Raw genomic sequence first — 19,403 nt, forward strand, 5'->3', positions numbered from 1 at the left:
TTTTTTTTGTTCATCACGTTATAAATCAGCCAAGGATGATGTTACCAAGCGAATCATCCACGATAGGCTATTTTTAAGAATATAAACGACGTTTAGACTTCAGAATAATTACAACAATTACGAAGACATAGAAAAAACAGTGCTGAAACGTAGACATACAAGTCTAAAAAAAACAAGATTAATACTAGCATAACATCAACGCAACATTGCCTCGATGCTACTACTTTCTACTCAAAAGCCCACTGGTTTTCCTTGCGGATCTCCGCCTTCTCCTCGGGTGTGAAGTCATTCTTGATGTTAAAAATCTTGCGAATCTCCTCTGGAGTCTTGTCCTTGATCATGTCGGCAACAGTCTGGCAAGTAAGGTCGAGCAATCCCTTGATGTTGAGGTAGTTTGCAGCCAGGATAAGGTCGAAGATGGTGGCCTGGTCGACCTTGACGAACTCGGCGTCAAAGCTCTTGAGGTCCTCGGCGGGGGCGGCGTCTGCAGTAGAGGTGGAGGAGTTGGCGTCAGCGGCGGCGCCGGAGTTAGCCGGTTTGGGGCTGGTCTGGACGTGCTTCTTGCAGTACTCAATGACCTTGGAGAGGATCTTTGAGTCGACGTTGGGGGAGCGGGATGCCGTTGTCAGCGCAGTCATCCTCAATCATGTGGCGGATGGTCTGCGACTCCATGGCTACCGCCTCCTCGACGTCGAACTCCTGACCGTCCGAGCTCTTGAGCGTGACCATCTTCTTCTCGCCTTCAACGGCCGCCATTGATCAGAAGATTGGGAGAAGAAACAAAACCCTAGCGAAGAAGGCGCGGCGGCGGAAGAGCAATCGAGAGACAGGAGCGTTTTCTGCTTGTTGGGCTAGGGTGGGGAACCGGGCATTTTTATTGGGGCCGGTGAGGCGTTGCCATTGTGGACTCGGGGGATATCCATCGTGCTCGTGCCGTATTCATCGGGGAGTTAGACTCGGGTTTGAATCCATCACGGCGTCATGTCTCGTCAACGTGTCTACTCTACACACACACACACACACAAAAAAAAAACGTGTCTATATAGTAGTCCTATACAAAGCACGACGCTGTGGGTTCGGCTCGAGGTGAGATTATATGGCATCTGTACAATGACTGATAAGTCAGACCTTGACCTTTTTTTTTGTCGAATTCTGTGCTAGTTTTCCCCAGGTACAACTGGATTAAAATGTGTATGCTGCTGTGCAATACCGAGAAATACCGGCTGACATAATCTCACCGCTACACAAATACGACCGCACAATGAGGCGATCCAGGTGGTTTTGGAGACAACAAAAGGAGGAGCGACTCCCGATCATCGACGATGGTGCTTTCCCGGCGAGATCCTGTAGTGGGCCATGATGGAGACAGAGTCGGTTAATCCAGATCAATTGGCGTGCTGAAAGGCTTATTAGTCACATACAAGCCCCGGATGCGGAAGATGCGGTGGCGGTGGTGATGGAATTGCCGGTGCCACGCACCCAGGGGACACTGATTGTGCTTACGACGATGAGGAGACAGAGGTACCGAGGAGGACGATGGTGACCAGAGTGAGGATTACACATCTTCATGTCGCTCTCCCCAGTTTCCTTGCCGTTCATAGAGGATCCATGCCCTACGCCGTGTCGTCGCCATGGAGTAGGAGCCACCCCGGCCGACAATAGCTTCTGGTTGCTGGCCGGGGAGGACTCTGACGGTGGATTGTCATCACCGATTCCAAGTAGGCATGAGTGCCCCTCTTAAGAATTTCACGTTCTCCTGCTCAACTTGTGGGTGTGGGGATTGTATCTAAGAGGGACATGTTTCGTAGGAAAAAATCGCATGCTTATATTGGTTCGTTGTTTGATTCTCCGATGAAAGAGGATCATACCAATAGTTATGCTCTATCCTCACATGATAGTGATTTGTCTTTCTCTGAAATTATGGATGATGTTATTTCAGTAATTACAAATTACGATCATAGCAATAGTCATGTTCTATCCTCGCATGATAGTGATAGTCTTCTTCTGATATTTTGGATGATGTTATTTCAATAATTAGAAATTATGATAATGTGATTGCTGATTACAATAATATATGAATGTTAGTGATGGGGATTCAGTTAAACCGGCTATGAGCATGAGAAAATTTCCAGCTATCCATGTCAACTGGACAACATATATGCTTTATTTTGGGCTTTATTATCTAGATCGTACGACAATTGAGATGGGGAATCTTGAGCGGGACAAGAGTCAAGAACATGGGTGTAGGCTTTTGCCTTTGGAACCTTCTACTACTATGTTAAGTTGTGGACTTGTTGGACCGAGCATTTTTCTTTATCTTGGAAGCCCTAGGACTCAGTTTAGGGAAGCGCATCATGAGAATACACCGTTTTGATGCCTTTAGATAAATATAGATGTGTGTTGGTACCCTATTTGGAAGGGATGGGTTTGGACTTCTGTGATATGAGGTTAGGGTTCACCCCTATGTCGTCGGCTCAAGAGGAAATATAGATGACAAGTTCGTATGGAGGGTGGGTGGGTGGGGGGGGACAAGGTAGATTTTGATTTAGGGGAAGATTCAATAATCTCTTAAGTTACTAAGCTCCCTAGGAACGGAGTCTCCTGGTGTATCGATCTACTTTTTGCATTTGTGGCCCCATGTATTAGTGATGGCCTATCCACACGTGAATGTAGCGCTCCTGCGCTGCTCGATAGATAATTCTTTAAATTCATGAATATTTCTGGAATTTAGGGCTTCTTTTGAAATCCGGGAGTATTTCTAAATTCACAAACGTTTTTAACTTTGGGAAACATTTTTAAAATTCATGAACATTTTCTAATTGGCTAAATTTGCAAACATTTTTTAATTTCATGAAGATTTTCTTCAAATCCATAAAAATTTTATACAAATTTCTCTCTACATTTTTTAGTTTTCGTTTCTCTTTGTTTTTTTCCTTCGCTTCTTCAGATGGACGTAGGTCCAATAGGGGAATTGGCCAACCAACAAAAGTGAGCATCCTGGTGTGTGCGCATTTGGTCGTCCTTCGACATGATGCGCATGGGACAGGACATCTCCGGCATCTAGGTTATTTCGTTGCTAGGGAGGGACGGACTGATTATCTCCTTCGTGCATTTGTGGGGGCTGGCACCACCATGTTGGTTCTGTGCCGAGCAGTGGGGTTACCGCTTTCTCCGCCTTCCTTGTCAGGCTACTTGGTCAGTGAATTCGCGGTGGAAGACTGACGCCGTGCTAGTGCTAGGGAAGAGCTAGAACATAAAGACCAGGCATGGAGATCCAAGCATACATGAGAACATGCTGGAGATCCAATATAGTTAGGCCTTGTGGTAGTAGATCTAACATTAAGGTTGGCAGTCGACTAGGTTGAGAGATTAGAGTCCTTTTGGGACAAAACTCAATCCAAGGAGAGTTTTTTTTAGAAATACCAATGCAAGGAGAGTATTTTTAGGAGGCAGGGGCAGATGTGATTTTGGTTGTGTGGGGGCATGCATCAGTACATGGGCCTAGGGCCATGCCTATAAGTGCCAGCAAAGTAGGGAAGTAAGAGAAAAGGGAGGTCCATTCCAGTTTATATATGATCTAATGGTCAATTCGTTTTATATAGGATGAGAATCAGTTATACACGCTGTCGGATCCAAATTCGGTATATCTTGGGTAGGGGGTCCCGAGCTGGTGATCTTGGCTAGATGGTAACATGAAGTAGAGGAACGCGGTGTTTACCCAGGTTCGGACCCTTTCGAAGAGGTAAAACCCTACGTCCTGCTTGTATTGTATTGATTGTGGATGGGGTACAAAGTACAAGATGATCTACCTCGAGATTGTATGAATGATCTAATCTCCCTCTACAGGCTAAATCCCTCGGCTTATATAGGGGCCGGGGGATACCTAGGGTTACATATGGTCAGTTGCATCTAGAGATAAACATGCCAAATATTTGAATATGCCTTCAAGTGTACGCCAAGTCTTCAGAGAATACCACCTTGAGTACGCTGAGGGCATGGCATACGTGGCCTATTCTTTGGTCGTCGGTGGTGATGAAGCTATGTACCTAGGGTAGGGTCATGGATCTGTCCTAACTGCCCTACCCAAGGACATCTCTAGAAGAAATCACCTTTCAATCGACTTGGAGGTGTTCCACTCGACAGACTCGAAGACACTCGACCAATAAGCAATCACTCGACCAAGATCCAATCACTCGACGGCCAGGAGACCTAAAGTCACTCCGCACGCTAACGGTCGGTCATTAAGTAGCTTTTATGGTCATCATAGCACTTTATTTCTAGCATTACCAGTAACGCCCTGCCTTAATGTACATTGAACCCTTCGTAACGTGGGCTGGCCGGGGTCCTGGCGCACTCTATATAAGCCATCCCCTCCTCCGAGACAAGGGTTCGCACCCCTCTAACTCATACTCTCATAATCCAGTCGACCGCCTCCGGGCTCCGAGACGTAGGGCTATTACTTCCTCCGAGAAGGGCCTGAACTCGTAAACCTTGCGTTCTTACAACTTCTCCATAGTTAAGATCTTGCCTCTCCGTACTTACCCCCCTACATCACTGTCAGACTTAGAACCACGACAGTTGGCGCCCACCGTGGGGCAGGTGTTTTAGCGTTTGTTGGAGGAGTTGCGATCTTTTCCGACCCGAATCATCATGGTTTTCGGCGGAGTTTCGGTGGAGGGCCGCGAGATCCGTCTCGGCGCGCTCACGTTCATCGTCGACGACTCTGCTTGGCTCCAGGAGGCTCCGCTCGACGTGGACGCACTCCCTGTTCGCGGGGCAACGCACTTTAGCGCGTGCGTCCGCGGCGTTCTCCTGCAACAACCGTCGACCCCCTACCAGTCGGCTCCTGTGTTGTCCTCCCTCCCCGTTTCCCGCCGGCGCAAGCGCTCCGGTCGGTCGAGACTTCAGCGGTGGGTGAGACACGTGGTGGCACATTAGTCGGCCACCCCTCAATTCGCGGCAATCGAGCCCGACGAATCCCTCTACGGCCTGTTCGACCTGTCGACTGGCTCTGCAGAGACCGCATCCGAGTGCGACAGCAGCGATCCGGCGGCGGAGGTTCTGATGGTCGATGGACCGCCCAGTCCTCCCGGTTTTCCCCGCACCGACAGAGGCGCGGGTGGAGGCGACCCATCACGTCTCCATGAGGAGTATCTTCCCGAGCCTCTCACGTCGCTGTAGAGAGAAGAACTTCGCCGCCGGAACGTGGATGCACTGCACACTCCTATCGTTGGAGAAACCCCCAAGGCTCGCACCTTGGAGGACGCGCGCTTGGCAAACTTGGCCGAGCGCACTCGACTGGAGAATCTCCAGCGAGCACTCGACGAGCGTGCGCAACAACGGGTTCCTGAATCCAGTCGATGTCAGCTCTTCCCGCCCCCGTAGGTATATCGAACTCCGGTTCAGAATTTAGCAGCTGCGGCCCGTATAGCGGAGTCGATTCAGCCTTCCCAGTCGCAGGCTGGCAGAGGCTTGCTGCAGATCAGAGCGTTACTCCGGGCAGCAGGAGATCAGAATTCCGCTGTTTCTCAGTCGCGGAATAGGATTCACAGCAGATCCCTTGCCGCGGACACAGTCAAGTCGGCTCACTGCCCGAGATCGCCCCCGAGGCATGAGGGACATGGAGACTGGCGTGACCAGTATGGGAACCATGAGTAGTATGATTACCGAGTCGATCATGACGGTCGACGTCGAGTGCCCACGCCTCCCCCGAGGAGCGGGTCGTATGTGCCTCGCCAGCAGGATGACAGGCGCCCTCATAGTGGTGGGCGAAGGATTCCAGTCGACCCCAGAGGGCCAGGCTTTGACGCGAGATCCATTCTCGTCCAAGGTTTGGTCGATAGGAACAGGGCTCACCGAGAAGGTCACGACAGAGATGCCCCTACCAGCAGCAGAGTACATGTTTCGGGGCCAGAGTGCTTTAGTAGAGCCATCAGGGCTGCTGTGATTCCTCCCAACTTCAGGTTGGCGACTGGAGTCAGTAAGTTCACTGGCGAGTCCAAGCCTGATACTCGTCTTGAGGACTACCGAGTGGCCGTCCAGATTGGCGGCGGCAATGATGAAGTGGCCATGAAGCACCTGCCTCTCATGTTGGAGGGCTCGGCCAGAGCGTGGCTGAACCAGTTAGCACCTAGCAGCATTTACACTTGGGAAGATCTCTCCCGAGTGTTCGTCACCACATTTGAAGGCACATGCAAGCGACCGGCAGGGCTGACGGAACTGCGGTCTTGCGTGCAGAAGCCGAATGAAACTTTGAGGGATTACATCCAGAGATGGATCACGTTACATCACTCGGTGCAGAATGTGCCTGACCACCAAGCAGTTTGTGCCTTCAAGGAAGGCGTCAAGTACGGAGAACTGAATTTGAAATTCGGTCGAACCGGAGATATGTCCCTGAATCGGATGATGGAGATTGCCACCAAGTACGCTAATGGTGAAGATGAGGATCGACTCAGGAGTGGCAAGCTCAAGTCAGTCGCCCAAAAAACCGGAGGAAATTCCAATCGGAAACAAAAGCGGAAAGCCGAGCTGGCGGCTCCCGGGGAAGCCTTGGCTTTAACCCAAGGAAAGTTTAAAGGGAAACCTAAAGGGCCTTGGAACCCCAAAAAGGTTAAAGACCAGGACGGAAATGATGTGTTGGACTTGCCATGTCTCGTCCACACAAAGAAAGATGAAGAGGGTAATTTCATTTACCCGAAACATACCACTCGACAGTGTCGACTCTTGATCCAGCAGTTCTAGGGCAAGCAGCCCAAAGGTAAGGAAAAGGAGTCGGACAAGGTCGAGGACAAAGAAGACAGTGACGACGGATACCCTCAGGTCAATTCCACTCTGATGATTTTTGCCGATGTTGAAAGCAAAAGTCGACTGAAAGTTATTAACCGAGAGGTGAATATGGTCGCTCCGGCGACACCTAGTTACCTGAAATGGTCTCAGACTGCCATAACATTCGACCAGTCCGACCATCCAACGCACATCGCCACCCCTGGGAGGCAAGCTTTGGTGGTCGACCCAGTTGTTGAAGGCACTCGACTGACCAAAGTCCTGATGGATGGTGGCAGCGGTTTGAACATATTGTATGCTGAGACGTTGAAAGGGATGGGCATTCTAATGTCCAGACTCAGTGCCAGCAACATGAGTTTCCATGGAGTCATTCCTGGGAAGAAGGCTGAATCACTCGGCCAGATTGCTCTTGATGTGGTTTTCGGTGATTCCAAAAATTACCGCAAAGAAAACTTGACATTTGAAGTTGTAGACTTCCAGAGTGCCTACCACACTATTTTGGGGAGGCCGGCTTATGCACGCTTCATGGCCTAACCATGTTACGTGTACCTCAAATTGAAGATGCCTGGCCCCAAAGGCGTGATCACTATTACGGGCAATCGGAAGAAAGCGGAAGAATGTTTTCAGAAAGGTTCGAAGATCACTGATGCTCAGATGGCAGTGGTGGAGTTGCAGGAATACCAGAAGATTGCAGACCCGAGTGATCTGTTGCGAGCCAAGAAGCCCGCTACAGAGTCGGCTTTTCAGTCGACTGGCGATACGAAGACAGCTCACATCCACCCGACCGACCCCAGCGCCTCTCCGACTCATATCTCGACAACACTCGACTCCAAATAGGAAGAAGCGCTCATCCAGTTCCTCCGTGAGAACTGGGACATTTTCGCATGGAAGCCTTCTGACATGCCGGGTGTTCCCAGGGGGCTGGCTAAGCACCGCTTAAGAGTCGACTCAAAAATAAAACCTGTCAAGGAACATCTCCGACTGTCCGCCGTCCATAAGAGAAAGGCTATTGGCGAGGAGGTGGCTCGGCTCTTAGCAGCGGAGTTCATCCGAGAAATCTACCACTCCGAGTGGCTCGCCAACGTTGTCTTGGTCCCCAAGAAGGACAAGTCACTTCGTATGTGCATTGACTTTAAACATATCAATCAGGCCTGCCCGAAAGATCATTTTCCTCTTCCCCACATCGATCAGATAGTCGACTCGACTGCGGGATGTGAGCGACTGTCTTTTTTAGACGCCTATTCCGGGTACCATCAGATCCGTCTGTATGGACCTGATGAGATCAAGACAGCTTTCATCACTCCATTCGGGTGCTTCTGTTATGTTACCATGCCGTTCGGCCTCAAGAACGCCGGAGCCACATTCATGAGGATGATTCAGAAGTGTTTACTCACTCAAATCAGTCGGAATGTGGAAGCATACATGGATGATATTGTGGTCAAGTCTTGGAAGGGTTCCGACCTGCTGACTGACCTTGCTGAAACCTTTGCCAACCTCAGAAGGTATGATATCAAGCTTAATCCATCAAAGTGTACATTCGGAGTTCCTGGCGGAAAATTACTCGGTTTTCTCGTTTCCGAACGGGGAATCGACGCCAATCCAGAAAAAGTTGGTACTATACTCCGAATGAAAAGTCCTGTGCGAGTGCACGACGTCCAGAAGCTTACTGGTTGCTTGGCCGCTTTAAGTCGATTCATATCTCGTCTCGGTGAAAAGGCATTGCCTCTTTACCGATTGATGAAGAAGTCCGACAAGTTCGAGTGGACTCCTGAAGCTGATGCAGCGTTTGCAGAGCTCAAAGCTCTCCTCTCCACCTAGCCGGTGCTTGCTGCCCCAATCAGCAAGGATCCTTTGCTGCTTTACATTGCAGCCACAGGACAAGTCGTCAGTACGGTACTTACGGTCGAGCAGGAAGAAGGGAAAACCTTCAAAGTTCAGCGCCCAGTGTATTATATTTCTGAAGTCTTGACCCCATCGAAGCAAAGATATCCTCATTATCAGAAGCTCATATATGGGATTTATATGACCACGAAGAAAGTTGCCCACTACTTCTCTGATCATTCCATTACAGTCGTCAGCGACGCTCCGTTGTCAGAGATCTTGCATAACAGGGACGCAACTGGTCGAGTGGCAAAATGGGCGATTGAATTCCTTCCTCTAGATATCAAGTTTGAGGCAAAGAAAGCTATCAAGTCCCAGGCAATCGCGGATTTCGTCGCCGAGTGGATTGAATAGCAACTGCCGACTCAGGTTCACTCGGAGCATTGGACCATGTTCTTCGACGGTTCCAAGATGCTAAATGGTCCCGGCGCCGGAGTGGTGTTGGTCTCCCCCAGAGGAGATAAACTCAGATATGTTCTTCAAATCCACTTTGATTCCTCTAACAACGAGGCAGAATATGAAGCACTTTTATATGGGTTGCGCATGGACATTTCACTCAGTGTCCATCGCCTTATGGTCTATGGCGACTCAGATTTGGTGGTTAATCAAGTGATGAAGGAATGGGACGTCAGAAGTCCAGCCATGAATGGTTATTGCAATGCAGTGAGAAAGCTGGAGAAGAAATTCGAGGGGTTAGAGCTTCATCACATACCCCGACTGAAAAATCAAGAAGCTGATGATCTGGCAAAAATAGGTTCCAAAAGAGAAGCCATTCCCAGCAATGTGTTTTTGGAACACATCCACACACCATCAGTCCAGGAGGATCCCTTCACCGAAGAGGCCCCGCAGCCAAAAAGCGCCACGGATCCGACTGAAGTTGAAATTCCAGCTGTGGTCGACCTGATCATGGAAGTCTTGGTTATCACTCCCATCTGGACAGAACCGTACATCGCGTACATCCTAAGGAAAGAACTCCCAGAAGACGAAGAAGAGGCTCGACAGATCGTCCGTCGATCCAAGGCCTTTACAGTCATAAAGGGACAATTATATAGAGAAAGCGCGACTGGGGTCGGCCAGAAGTGTATTACACCAGAAGAAGGTCAGATGATCCTTAACGATATCCACTCGGGGACCTGTGGCCATCATGCGTCCTCTCGGACCATTGTGGCTAAAGCATACCGAGCGGGGTTCTACTGGCCAAGAGCCAATGAGATGGCAAAAGAGATAGTCGACAAATGTGAAGGATGTTAGTATTACTCCAATATGCCGCACAAGCCCGCGTCAGCCCTGAAAACCATTCCACTCGTCTGGCCCTTCGCTGTTTGGGGGCAGGACATGGTTGGACCACTGAGAACAGGCAGGAGCGGCTTCACTCATGTGCTGGTAGCAGTCGACAAGTTCACCAAATGGACTGAAGCCAAGCCTATCAAGAATCTCGATGCTTGCACCTCTATCAGTTTCATCAGAGAGTTGATATTCAGATATGGAGTTCCGCACAGCATCATCACGGACAATGGGTCAAACTTCGATTCCGACAAATTCAAGGCCTTTTGCGCCTCTCAGGGCACTCGGGTCGACTATGCTTCGGTCGCTCACCACCAGTCGAATGGGCAAGCAGAAAGGGCAAACGGCCTAATTCTCAAAGGACTGAAACCCCGATTGATGCGCGATCTCAAGCACGCAGCAGGTGCATGGGTCGACGAGCTTCCATCAGTCCTTTGGGGATTGAGGACAACCCCGAATCGATCGACCGGAAGAACCCCATTCTTTCTGGTCTACGGAGCCGAGGCAGTCTTACCGAGTGACCTGCTTCACAACGCTCCCCGAGTCGAGCTCTACTCTGAAGAAGAAGCAGAACAAGCCCGGCAGGACGCAGTCGACCTCCTAGAAGAAGAAAGAGAAATGGCCTTGATTCGATCGACCATCTATCAGCAAGACTTGCGTCGATTCCATGCCAGAAACGTGAAGAGCCGAGCCTTCCAAGAAGGAGACTTGGTCCTCCGAGTGGATCAGCAGAAACCACACAAGCTCGCTCCTACTTGGGAAGGCCCCTTCATAGTCACCAGAGTCCTCCACAATGGAGCATACCACCTCTACAATGTCGATCGCCAGATTGACGAGCCACAAGCCTGGAATGCGGAGCTACTCCGCCCCTTTTATACTTGAATTCTCACTCGGATGAGATGTAATAAGAAAAACTCCTGTAGTTTATTTATCAAAGACAAGAGCGTTATAATTTTCCCAGTGATTATTATTGTTTTTGTTTGCGTAAGAAATCCCCCAGTGGTTGGCTTAGCTGCGAATCCGTTTTGCCTGAGTTTGTAAAAACAGTTTCCTACCGAGTGGCGAGCCAGCCTCCCACTCGGGGGCTTAGCTGCGAATCCGTTTCGCCTAAGTATTTAAAAAATCCTACCGAGTGGAGAGCAATCCTCCCACTCGGGGGCTTAGCTGCAGTCTAGTACTCGCCTAAGTTCTCTCACTTGGAGACTTAGCTGCAGTCCGGCACTCGCCTAAGTTTGAAAAAATCCTACTGAGTGGAGAGCAATCCTCCCACTCGGAGGCTTAGCTGCAGTCCACTACTCGCCTAAGTTCTCTCACTTGAAGACTTAGCTGCAGTCCGGCACTCGCCTAAGTTTGAAAAAATCCTACCGAGTGGAGAGCAATCCTCCCACTCGGGGGCTTAGCTGCAGTCCAGTACTCGCCTAAGTTCTCTCACTTGGAGACTTAGCTGCAGTCCGGCACTCGCCTAAGTTTGAAAAAATCCTACCGAGTGGAGAGCAATCCTCCCACTCGGAGGCTTAGCTGCAGTCCAGTACTCGCCTAAGTTCTCTCACTTGAAGACTTAGCTGCAGTCCGGCACTCGCCTAAGTTTGAAAAAATCCTACCGAGTGGAGAGCAATCCTCCCACTCGGAGGCTTAGCTGCAGTCCAGTACTCGCTTAAGTTCTCTCACTTGAAGACTTAGCTGCAGTCCGGCACTCGCCTAAGTTTGAAAAAATCCTACCGAGTGGAGAGCAATCCTCCCACTCGGGGGCTTAGCTGCTGTCCAGTACTCGCCTAAGTTCTCTCACTTGAGGACCTAGCTGCAGTCAGGCACTCGCCTAAGTTTGAAAAATCCTACCGAGTGGAGAGCAATCCTCCCACTCGGGGGCTTAGCTGTAGTCCAGTACTCGCCTAAGTTCTCTCACTTGAGGACCTAGCTGCAGTCAGGCACTCGCCTAAGTATGAAAAATCCTACCGAGTGGAAAGCAATCCTCCCACTCAGGGGCTTAGCCGCAGTCCAGTACTTGCCTAAGTTCCCCCACTTAGAGACTTAGCTGTAGTCCGGCACTCGCCTAAGTTTGAAAAAATCCTACCGAGTGGAGAGCAATCCTCCCACTCGGGGGCTTAGCTGCAGTCCAGAACTCGCCTAAGTACGAAACACATCTCAATCCTCAAGGACGACGAGGGGCAGGTCGACTGCCACCTTCTCCTGGGGAGCTTCGCCACAAATACAATGCGCGATTCATCCCGCTCTATAGTAACGAAGTGCGGGTCGACTGCTACCTTCTCCTGGAGAGCTTCGCCACAAATACAATGTGCGCTCCGTCCCGCTCTGCAGTAACAAGGTGTGGATCGACCGCCGCCTTCCCCTGGAGAGCTCCGCCACAAATACGATGTGCACTCCGTCGCCGACCCGCAAGGGCGACAAGACATGGGTCGACTGCTTCCCTCTCCTTCGGAGCTGCGCTGCGAATACAAAAGTTGTCTCGAATGAAGAATGGGTTCACTCAGCAGGAGATTCATAAAGATATTCAACGGTAAACCAAGTTCAGGTAAATTCTAAAGGTTCTGGATCACAGATCGAAGTACTCGGGCATGCAGCCCGAAAAAGTTTAACGGTTACAAAAACCACTCGGCATTCCGAGGCAAATTTAAGGTGGGACATAAGAGTTTGTTCACTCCGCGGGAGGAGGGCTGGCAGGCTCGATGAACTCATCCAGGTCGACGCCGTCGGCTATCAGCGATGAAAGTCTCCATAAAAGTTCGGAAGTCATGTTTCTGGGTGTTGGCGACCTTGATTGCTGCCAGTTTGTCTTGTCGCACCTCCTTGCAGTGGACACGAACCAAAGACAGAGCCACGTCAGCGCCACACCGAGCAGCAGACTTCTTCCACTCCTACACTCGGTCTGGGATTTCATTTAGTCGAGTCATCAGGGACTCAAGATCACTTTGGAGCACAGCCTCTGGCCAAAGTGCCGGGTCAATCCGCGACATGGCGACCTTCAGTCGAGCCAAGTAGTCCACGGCACTGTCGATGCGAGATTCCAGACGGAGCAGATTCATGGCAGTTTCATCTTTCACGGGAGAGTTGATTGGATCCAAACCTGGTTCAATCCGCCCAGTCTCCTCTTCAAAGTTCTGGCAAAACTCTGCATTCACGATCCAAGGATAAGTCAATTTTCGTACACTGAGTCAACACAAAAAAATCAGTCGGAACAGAATGTGCACCTTCAAGCTTGATGAACAACTTCTTGGCAAGACTCCTTAGATAGCTCTCCAGATCATCCCTCCTGCGAGCAATGCCTTCCATTTTCTCGCCCTGAACGAGATTCGCCTTCTTCCAGCGCGAGCACTCCTTGTTGGAGTCATTCAGAGCGGTCTTCAGCCTGGTATTCTCTTCTTCCAACTAGGCGACCGAAGCCAGCTTCTGTTCGGCCAGAGCGGTCCTGTCGTCAGCCTCCTTATGAGCAACAGCCAAATCCTGATCCTTTTTCGCCAGAGCTTCTCTCAGTTTTTCTGCAAAGAAATGATGATTGATTCAGAAATAGCAGAAGGGTGCTCAAGCCTAAAACTGACCAGTCGACAAACTTGTCTTACCAGCGGCGCCGTCTCTGACCTTCTGCAGCTCTGTCTTGGCCAGCTCCAAGTCAAGGTTCAGTTGAATATGTTGCCTCTCCAAATCAGCGAAGCGAGCTCCAAGATCACAAGATTTCCGAAATCAAAGGGGAGAAATTATTCCACAGCAAAAAAACGACAAAGACATTAAGTACTAAGACTACGTCGACTGCCCGCAGTCCACCATAGTCTCGGGGACTACACCCAGTGGGTGCACTTTGCGTGCCCCCACTAGTTCTGATCCCACTCGACCGGCCCGCTGGAGTCGAGTTCAAAAAAATGGGGGCAGAGAGAGTAGAGCTCAGACCACAGTCGACTGCCAGCAGTCAACCGCGGTCTTGGGGACTACACCTAGTGGGTGCACTTTGCGTGCCCCCACCGGTTCTGATCCCACTCGGCCAGATCGAGCGGAAGAAACAAACTACCAGTTCGGTTTTTACTCGACAAAATACAAAGACTACAGTCGACTGCCAGCAGTCCACCGTAGTCTCGGGGACTACACCCAGTGGGTGCACTCAGCGTGCCCCCACTAGTCCAACATCAATCGACGCACCCAGTGGGTGTACAGATGCAAAGATTTTCGGAAAGAATCTTCAGATAGCCGACTAACCTGAACATTGCTCTGGAGAGCCGAGCTGGCATCATAGGCGGCTTGGCTGGCGTCCCGCACCGTCTTCATCTCCTCCATCATAATGCCCGCCTGGTGTATGGCTTCCCTAGCATCATTCACCTCGTCCTCTGGGACATGATGGGTTGCAAAAACTGAAGGCGGGTCGACAGGGGCCTGAGCAGTCGACGAAGAAGGCAATGCACTCGACAGGGGCAGGGCGAAGGTAACAGAACCCCGATTGACGTCACCAGTGTCCTGAACGACTAGTTCCGCCCTCGGCGTCGACTGTAGCGCCTCGCTTGCAGGAGCTCGCCTATTCTTCCTCGTCAAAGGCCTCTCGGGCTCTTCATCATCATCAGGGAGGTCAATAATGTTGGGAGCTGTGCAAAGTTCAATTACCAAAATCACGTCATCCAATGGTGCACATTGCAGTTGAATCGACCGAACAAAGACAGTATGGCAGAAATCATACCCGGATTAGAAGTGACCGCATCCTCCATCACCTCATCATCGTCCCTGTAACCTGAGGTCCCGGAGATGGCAGCACTGACAGTTCCAAAGTTCGTCCAGTTAAAACAAGAAAAACAAACAGCGCGGAGCGTCGAAGTGAATGCAAAGAGAGATACTCACGCGGAAGCGACGGGGATATCAATCTTGATCTTCGGCAACGCCTTCCGAGTCTTCGGCTCTGCAACTTTGGGGTGCTTTGGCGCCTTCTCAGTCGGGGTTGGTGAAGAGATCCGAGGACGCTTCGAAGACTGACCAGCCTGAGCAGTTGCCTTGTCACGGGCATTCGGCCGTTCTTGGTCAAGCTTGGATCGCCTCTCCCTGCGAGGAGGCGACTCAACTTCTTCTCCATCGCTTGAGTCGTCGCTTCCTCCATCCCCTTCACCGTCGGAAGTCCACTCGCCACTTTTGCCGCCACTCGCCTCGCCTTCCAGGGCTTGCTCTTGCTCCCCGTTGGGCATTGAATACATTTCAATAATGGCCTGAAAGAAAGCAAGGAGGACAAAGTCAGTCGACGCAATATAGGCAGTTGCGCGAGTGAATTCAGATTACAAGCAAAAACTCAGAATCAGACCTTCTCTGGTGCATGAGACTGGTCGAATGGAGGAACTCTCCTGGCTCCCCTGGGATTGTCCTTGTTCCCGGTAATGCCCGACAGCCACTTCTCCAGTGTGTCATCGTCGACCTCCTCCGGGTGGATTCGGGTGGAGTCTTCAAGACCCGAATACATCCACATCGGATGGTCCCGAGCTTGAAGAGGCTGGATGCACTGCTGAAGGAAGACCTCCAAGAGATCCATACCAGTGACCCCGTCATGGATAAGCTGGGCCACTCGATCGACCAGCACCCTCACCTGCGCCTTCTCCTCCGGGAGCACCTTCAAAGGGGAGGGTTTCCTCACTCGGTCCATGGTAAAGGGAGGGAGTCCAGTCAACTGCCCTGGCGTCGACTGGTCCTTACAATAAAACCAGGTCGACTGCCACCCGCGAACTGAGTCGGGAAGAATCATGGCCGGAAAGGAGCTTTTTCCCCTCATCTGGATACCAAGACCCCCGCACATCTGGATCACTTGGGTCCTCTCATCACTCGGATTAGCCTTTTTCATTGTCTGGGAGCGACAAGTGAAAATATGCTTGAAAATACCCCAGTGAGGCCGGCAACCTAGGAAATTCTCACACAAAGAAATGAAAGCGGCAAGATAAACGATTGTGTTGGGAGTAAAATGGTGGAGTTGTGCCCCAAAGAAGTTCAGAAATCCTCGAAAGAAAGGGTGAGGAGGCAAGGAAAACCCATGGTCGACGTGGGTGGTAAGAAGAACGCGCTCACCCTCCCGGGGTTGCAGCTCGGATTCCTTCCCCGGAAGCCGCGCCGAGTCGTAGGGGATCAGCCCTCCCTCGGCCAAGTCGTCGAGGTCTTCTTGGGAGATCTTCGAGTGGATCCAGTCGCCCTGGATCTAGCCCTTCGGCAGGCCGGTTCGCGAGGAGGATCCGCCCCGACCGGTCGCCTTCCCCTTCGACCTCGCCGTCGCCTTCTTTGCCCGCTCCAGAGCCGCCGTCTTCTCCTTCCCCATCGTCGCCGACGAGACGCGTATGGAACGGCGGCGCGAGAGCGAGAGTGGGCGCAGCGGAGGAGCGCGAAGAGGAGAAGAGATAATGGGAACGCACTGTTCGGGAGACCCCGGTCCAACGCCTTATATGAGGCCGCTTCCGAGTGGCTGACTGGTAGGCCCGGGTGGGTCTGTCAAATCCCGTAACGATCGCGCGCGCGATACGTGGCGAAAAAGGTGGCGCAGGGATCGAGGCGGCTCCGCTCTATCCCGTCTGATTACTGCGGCCTCCCCCGTCCCGCGCGCTTCCCAAAATTCGGATCCCACGAAATCCGCGGGCAGCAAACAACTTGTCAGAACAAAGATCTCCTCTGCACCGTCACTCGGAGCCTTACAAGTAAAGAAACTCACTCGACGAAGAATTTAGAATGGATCAAGGCGACTGAAAAGGAAGTTGCTGTCATCACTCAGGTCCGTTGATCCGAAACAAGATATGCTCATGGCATGAAAAACGAGTCGGAGAAGTTCTCAACTCCTTCCCCACTCAAACCTCGATCCATTCGGGGGCTAATGATGAAGCTATGTACCTAGGGTAGGGTCATGGACCTGTCCTAACTGCCCTACCCAAGGACATCTCTAGAAGAAATCACCTTTCAATCGACTTGGAGGTGTTCCACTCGACAGACTCGAAGACACTCGACCAAGAAGCAATCACTCGACCAAGATCCAACCACTCGACGGCCAGGAGACCTAAAGTCACTCCGCACGCTAACGGTCGGTCATTAAGTAGCTTTTATGGTCATCATAGCACTTTATTTCTAGCGTTACCAGTAACGCCCTGCCTTAATGTACATTGAACCCTTCGTAACGTGGGCTGGCCGGGGTCCTGGCGCACTCTATATAAGCCACCCCCTCCTCCGAGACAAGGGTTCGCACCCCTGTAACTCATAATCTCATAACCCAGTCAACCGCCTCCGGGCTCCGAGACGTAGGGCTATTACTTCCTCCGAGAAGGGCCTGAACTCGTAAACCTTGCGTTCTTACAACTTCTCCATAGCTAAGATCTTGCCTCTCCGTACTTACCCCCTACATCTCTGTCAGACTTAGAACCACGACAGGTGGTCCTCAGTCTGGACCATGAATGGTAGACCGACATGGTGAGTACCCCCTAATCCAGAACAGAATGAGTAGCCCCTGAACTCGTCTTCAAGCCAAGGACCTTGAATTACTCCTCATGACAGCTTCATCTTCTGGTCTTCGGCTTCATAGGAGAGTTCGATCTTCTGAATTGGCTTCATGTCCGAGGACAAGTCGTTTATGAATTATGTTTATCTTCGACATTCTCCTTTGCCGCAGCCATGCGTAAACCCTGGCAATGATGCCCACTAGGTGATTGGGATGTCTTTTAACAAGGCAACCTTTGAAAATAGTTATTCTTATTGGATCTAAAGACCTCTTTAGCTTAACGGTGAAGGTTGGATATGTGAGAGCAGTGGGCCGATTGGGTCATACCCTAACATCTTTCGCCCGAAAACTGAACCGCAACCACTTAGTGTGGAACCGAGAGGTCCTATCAACAGTCATTACACCGAATTTACCATGTAAAAGTTTATTTCAAAAGAGTGAAACGTATTTCATTATCTTGAAATCTTTTGAATAAAATGATTTCAATTAGTTTTACAATTTGACATTTCAGTTTTGTATTTTTTTTTCAATTTCAGACGCTACATTTCACTTTGCACTAGCTTATTTCACAAAAATCATATATATTTCAATTGCATACCTCTGAAATGACATATTTCACTCTTTTGAAATAAATTTTTACACATTTTAAAATAACCAGTTTCACATATTGACATTACATTTCACTTTTCACTGGCTTGTTTCACGAAAATCACATCTATTTCAATTGCACATTTTGTAAAAACATATTTCACTTTTTTTTGAAATAAACGGTTACACATTTAAAAAAAATCAGTTCACATGTTGACATTACATTTCACTTTCCGCTGACTTGTTTCACAAAAATCACATCTATTTCAATTACAAATTTTGTAATAAGACATTTCACTCTTTTGAAATAAACTGTTACACATTACCGAATAATCTGTTTCACATGTTGACATTACAGTTCATTTTTCACTCACTAGTTTCACAAAAATACATCTATTTCAATTGCACGTTTTTGTAAAAATATATTTCACTCTTTTGAAATAAATTGTTACACATTTAAAAAAAATCAATTTCACATGTTCATATTACATTTCACTTTCCACCGACTTGTTCAAAAAATAATCAAAAATGACATTTCGGAAAAAACATATTTCACTTTTTTCAAACTTGTCAAAATGCATCCAAGATTGATCTTGTTCTAAAGGTCTTTGCGCCAGAAATTCAAATATATAAAAAGTTTCAAAAACAAGTTTATAATTTAGAAAATACGAATGATTTAATTTTCTATGATTAAAGAAAGTCTGTGGATTTGTTTGGGAGAGAGAGAAGTGATGTGGCATGCATACAACAGTGATAAAAATAGTACCATGGGACCCATCAAACTGACAGACTAAAAGAATATACAGAAACCGGGCCAGACTATACATCGAGTATACAACGAGGTGGTCCAGGGAAAGCACGAATCGCGGAGCGAGCATGCGGCCCAAGATCTAACGGTATTCACCGTTAAGACCTTTCCCAATGCATTGATGTTAAAATGGGATGTTAAGTGTATTAAGATGCTTAGCAATTAATGTCCTTAATGCATCGGTGCTTAGCTTTTGTAGCTAAGCCTCCTTTATTTAATTGTTTAATAATAAAACTCCTTCATGTATTGGTTGATATTCTTTTTGCCTAGGTCCACGTGCTTAGCATTGGTTCTTATTAGGGTCATTATAATGCTCTCTCTTCTTTTTAATTGCTTTGCCACATTATATTTTTGTCTATATGACACCCTTAGCACCTGTACACCGTGAAGCATTGGGAAAGGCCTAAGAGCATCTCCAGCCGTTGGCCCCCCAGAGGGCGCCTAAAATCGTCGCCTGGGGGCTAGCCGGCGCAAAAAAAGGGCCTGTGGGCGAGTTGGTCCCCAGTCGCCGGCCCCAGGGCCGCCCTCAGACGCGTCTAATTTTTTCAAAAAAAAAGGTTTGGCGAAGTTCAGTTAAACACGACTAAATTTCGGCAAAGTTTGGCATATATTAGACAT

At 49.6% G+C, this 19,403-nt stretch overlaps 1 pseudogene; it reads right to left on the minus strand.

The window, feature by feature from the left end:
• Positions 1-227: 227 nt before the first annotated feature.
• On the minus strand, positions 228-756 carry LOC125524379 (SKP1-like protein 1 pseudogene; annotated as a pseudogene).
• Between the last annotated feature and the right edge of the window lie 18,647 nt (positions 757-19,403).

The sequence above is a fragment of the Triticum urartu genome, chromosome 7A (genome assembly GCF_056163025.1).
Source record: "Triticum urartu cultivar PI428250 chromosome 7A, HENAU_Tu73, whole genome shotgun sequence".
Classification (NCBI taxonomy): domain Eukaryota; kingdom Viridiplantae; phylum Streptophyta; class Magnoliopsida; order Poales; family Poaceae; genus Triticum; species Triticum urartu.